Below are 4914 nucleotides of genomic sequence, written 5' to 3' on the forward strand. Positions count from 1 at the left end.
CGACTCACTCCCATTTTGTAAAGCTTCCTCTCACAAACGCTTCATTTTGTGCAAACCCTGCTGTAATCTTATTGTTAGTGTTAATGTGTGAATGAGGCATTGATGGATTGATAAAATCAACGCTCCCAGCACCCCAAGGCCTGATACCATAGATAGAATGGTAGAAGCCATAACTCACCAACGCGCTTGAAGACCTAGACAACAGTGAAACAGCAAGTAAAACAGATCCACCCTAAGAAAGAAAAGGACAAAAGCAACAAACAGAAGGAAGATCAAAGAGCCAGGTGACAAGGCTGAAGTCACACCTGCAGTTGACGGGTGATTCAATCCAAACCCAAAGCAGCGAGGTCGGGCGATCTGACACAGCAAGACCTCATAGAACTTTGAATCCAAACTAAAAGGTCTCGTGAAACAAAGCAAAGGGTGAAGATGAGAGGAACTTCTCAGAAAAAAAGTAACATTCTGGACTGACCGAACATGAGTCCAGTGCCGCCTGGGCTGAGAGGTTAACTGTTAACAAACCCAGCAGAATCAAAGCACACTACCCATGAAACTAAACATCTAGGGAAAAATACCCTATAGGCTGGACTCTGCGAAAGACTGAGGACTTTGAGTCTATGGTTCTGCTCCAGCCTCCAGCGAGCATCAGGTGCAACCTGACCCGGACTCGGCTCCACTCTTGCGCGCACTACAACCCCAGTAACCTGGCCACGTATCTCGTCACAAGCAAACTTTAGCTAGGTAACTACTCACAATCATCACAGAAAATTGGTACACGAATGAATGCATTGTGTCTAGAAACTCGGAGATATAGAGAATAAAGCAACCCAATACAACATACATTATTTGCTTGTTATCTTTATTTGATTATGGTATTTGAATGAACATGCTGATACAAATGGGTCACTTGTTCCCCGTTTAAAAAGATCCTGCATGAGGTTTTTAAACTGTGTATAACATGGGCGCCGATCTGGGCACAGCCCAGTGCTCAATGGGGCGACGGCCCTAAGCCCACACAGCCGATGAACCTCGGCCAACAGGCACCCCCCCACCCCACTGGGCACTGACTATCTCCTCTCAAGTCTGGGAAGGCGGACACCACCAAAGCTCTCTGGATCACCCCCCCAGGCGGGCTCACATGAGCCTTGAGAACACGGCACCGCCCCCCCCGCAAGGCCCAGGTGCGACACCTCGGCGCACCCCCCTCGGCACTTCCAGCGACAAGTATTACCGTCGGCAAGACCCAGCACATCTCTAAGGGCCCCGACGAGCCACGTGAGTCCCAGCTCTGGGCTGTCAGAGATATACGCCAGGCACAGAGTCTTTTCCGGCCACCCGGCAAAAGTACCAATCAGGACACCACTAGAACAAGGACACATGTGACTGAGCAAAGCAGAGCCAGCCCCTCTCTAACCCCGAGGCAATAAGGCAGCATCACAACAGCAGAGAATCTCAATCAAGATCGGCGCACTCGAGGAACTCCCACGGGCAGTACTTGACATCACTTGGACCTCGCATGCCTGAGAGGCCCGAGGGAGATAACGAGCCCCCACTTGTCTAGGAGCTCGTTACGACGAGGACCTGGAGGCACGGGCTAGCCAATCACAGGGGGCACGGTGATGGCATCAAACCTCCTGATAGTCCCACACAGAGCCGGTCGACCCGTCCTTGGGACCAGCCACGGAGAGGCCCAGGGCTGGTGGACAGCTGGATCCCCCCAAAGCCAGCATGCCCCCACCTCTCTGTCCAGGGCCGAGGGCTGCTTTCCCATGTGACTGAACAGCGGGACCGCATCTTTGGGGGTGCAGCCAGAGTCAGGCGAGACCAGAAGCTGGCTGGCGTAGAGAGATGGCTGCTGTAGGACGCCCAAGCGTGGTGTCCTTTCGGGTCTCTGCTGCTGGGCCAGGGTTAGCGGGTGGAGAGGGGAACCGATCCCGGCGAAGGGCCAAAGTCCCACCAGGGGATCCGGCTCCCTGCTGCCTCCCACGGCCCCACACGCCAGCACCGGCTTCCCCATCCCGTTCGGCGTCACTGGGTGCTGCCATGGTTCCCGGTGAGCCAGCTCCTGCCACGTCGCTCCCTCGTTTGGGCCGCCGTGGACCGGGAAGGGGGCGCGGCGGATCAAGAGACCCGAGTCCGTGGCCTACTGGGGGAGCTAAGTGTTCTTCCCTAACGCGCGGGGGGTGGGGAGGCATGCCCACCTGAGATCCCCGGACATGCCGCTTGCTCCCGAAGGAACGGCATCAGCGGCTGGGTGAGACCGGGACCAGCCCTTCTCTGCCTCCCCGGCCCCTGGCGAGCATTTCTCCCACCGGCAAAGCCATGATTTTCCCGGGGACAGCTGGTACACACTGCCACCCCTGGCGTCTCCCAGTCCTACGGGGACGCCTGCCCCTCCCATTCCGGCCCTGCCCAAAGTCTGCGGTCCCACCGCTTACCCCACGCGAGAAATGCCACAGCAACCCCGCGATTGAGAGCAGCGGAGGGTGGACCGGAAAGGGGAACACTACAGAGGAGGGGACGCGCACGTGTAGGGAAACAGCGGGAAAGCTCAGGTGAGGTTGCAGGAAGGGCAAACTGGCCTGCTACACCCAGCGGTCTAGGTAGAGTTCAAATCCTTGAGGGCCACCTTAGAGGAAATGGGGAGGAGCAAAACCCAAGTCCCTCTGGTCCTGCTCGGTGATGGCAGGGCGTGACTCCAGGACCATTTGGAGGTCCCTCATCCACTTTCTAGGAGCACTGAGGATATTCCCCCCCCCATACCAGCCTCAGTAGTGCTCGCCGTCCATAAAGGTTTATTCAGCATCCAGCTTCCAAGGTCCCACTGAACCCTTCGGAGCAGTCCACCAACGCCCGTTGGTTACTACGGGGTGGGATGGGCCAGACAAGCCGTGGCAGCAGGCTGACAGACACAATAACGACCACCCCTCGTTCTTTAACCCACAGCTGGGGACCCCCTGTCATAAACAGATAGCTAAGTGGTTAATGTTTCTTTCACCTGTAAAGGGTTACAAAGGGAACCAAACACCTGACCAAGAGGACACAATCAGAAAAACTGATTTTTTCAAAGTCAGGGAGGGAAGTTTGTGACTCAGAGTCTTTTGTTTGTCTCTCAGCTGTGACAAGAAGAACATCTCAATTCCTTTCTGCATCTACTCTCTCTTCTCGAGTAGATCCAACTCTGTAAAGTACAGGCGTCACAAAAAGAACCACAACAAACAGCGGATTCATGCTGATATCACTCTTGCTCCTTTGAGTGTGCGTTGATAATCACAAGTGTTGTAAGCTGCACATTTAGGCTTCTGAATGTTCTTCAAACGGATCACTCTCTCATGGTGAATCATCCACCTTACCTCCACTCGTTCTTAAATACCGCGCAAGATACATAATCTCCTCCTACCCTCCTTGTGTGGGGAGGGGGTGAGCCCGGACGCCTGGGTCCCCTTGTCCGGCTCCTCTAGCCGCGCCAGCCCGAAGTCACAGATCTGCCGCGGGGAGGGGGTGAGCCCGGACGCCTGGGTCCCCCGCCCAGACCCTCCCCCACTGCCTGGGAACGCTGCAGGGAGCCCAACCCACATGCTTGGGTCCCCTGCCCATATCAGTTTCTGGGGGGCACTAGGGGCCCCCCAGTGGAACAGTCCCGGACGCCTGGGTCCCTGTCCCCATCCGGTGTCCGGGGGCCGTCCCGGACGCCTGGGTCCCTGTCCCCATCTGGTGTCTGGGGGCCGTCCTGGACGCCTGGGTCCCTGTCCCTGCCCAGTGTCCAGGGGCTGTCCTGGATGCCTGGGTCCCTTTCCCCGTCCGGTGTCTGGGAGCTGTCCCGGACGCCTGGGTCCCTGTCCCCGTCTGGTGTCTGGGAGCGGTCCCGGATGCCTGGATCCCCTCCCAGAGGCTGAGGGGTGGGGGGGTGTCTCACCTTGAGGACGCAGTTGCTGTTCACCAGCAGGTTCCCCGGCTTGAGGTCCCGATGGAGCACACCGGCCGAGTGCAAGTACTTCAGCCCTGAGGGAGGGGGGCAGCGTTGGGGGGGCTGGGATTGGGATCCCCCAACCTGCCCTTCTCCCTGCTCAGGGATCCCCCAAAACCTCGCCGCCCATGCCGAGAGAAGCGGGGGAGGGCCAGTGACGTATGGGGGGACGCAGGGTGGCCGGGGGAGGGGACTGCACTGGGGATGATGTTTTGGGGCGGCTGAGGATGGATATTTGGGGACCCCTGAGAATTGGGACGTTTCAGGGGGCTGTGGGGATTGGGTGAGACTTGGGGGGCAGTTGAGGGGTCTGGGGGTACGTGGAGGGTTTGGGGGTTTCTGGGGTCCCTGGGAGGTTTGGGGGGGCCGGGTCTCACCGCGCAGGATCTGGTAGAGAAAGACCTTGACGTGCTCGGCGCTCAGCGGCTGGGGGGACACGATCACCTTGTGCAGGTCGCTCTGCATCAGCTCCGTCAGCACGTAGCTACCGCCCGGCGGGGGTCAAGGGCGCGGCTCGGGGGGCAGCGCCCCAGGGCCCCCCAGCCCCCTTCGCCCAGCTCCCAGCCCCCAGAGCCCCAGCCCTCCCCTCCGTCAGCAAGCGGCTATGAGGGAGCCCCGATAAGCCCCACTCCCCCCAGACCCCTAACCACCCCTGGCACTTCCCGTTGCTGCCGGTTACCCCCCAGGGCAGCCCCTCCACAGCTCCCCCCCTCTCCCACAGGAGGTGGATACATCTCGTCGAAGCAGTCGATCTGGGGGGGCTGCAGAATCTCCAGCGCCGACAGCACCTGAGGGGCGGGGGGTGAGACCCCACATACCCTGACAGGGTCCCAGAGCCATCCCCAAGGCAGCCCCCCGGCCCCCCACTGCAACCCCCATCCCCATCCCATCTCACAGCAGACCACACCTCCCCACTGCAAAACCCCAGTCCCACGGCAGTGAGCGAG

General features: G+C 59.0%; 1 long non-coding RNA gene across 2 annotated transcripts; it reads right to left on the reverse strand.

Moving 5' to 3' along the window:
• Nucleotides 1–3440: 3440 nt before the first annotated feature.
• Nucleotides 3441–4755, reverse strand: LOC116823219 (uncharacterized). 2 transcript variants are annotated; one of them, XR_012655686.1, is made up of 4 exons: nucleotides 4700–4755; nucleotides 4345–4451; nucleotides 3917–4002; nucleotides 3441–3485 (listed from the first exon to the last, which is right to left on the reverse strand). It is a non-coding gene; the product is annotated as an uncharacterized LOC116823219 (long non-coding RNA). The 2 variants fall into 2 exon arrangements; XR_012655685.1 differs by lacking the exon at nucleotides 4700–4755 and having other exon boundaries at nucleotides 4345–4506.
• Between the last annotated feature and the right edge of the window lie 159 nt (nucleotides 4756–4914).

Source organism: Chelonoidis abingdonii, chromosome 4 (genome assembly GCF_003597395.2).
Source record: "Chelonoidis abingdonii isolate Lonesome George chromosome 4, CheloAbing_2.0, whole genome shotgun sequence".
In the NCBI taxonomy this organism is placed as follows: Eukaryota; Metazoa; Chordata; order Testudines; family Testudinidae; genus Chelonoidis; species Chelonoidis abingdonii.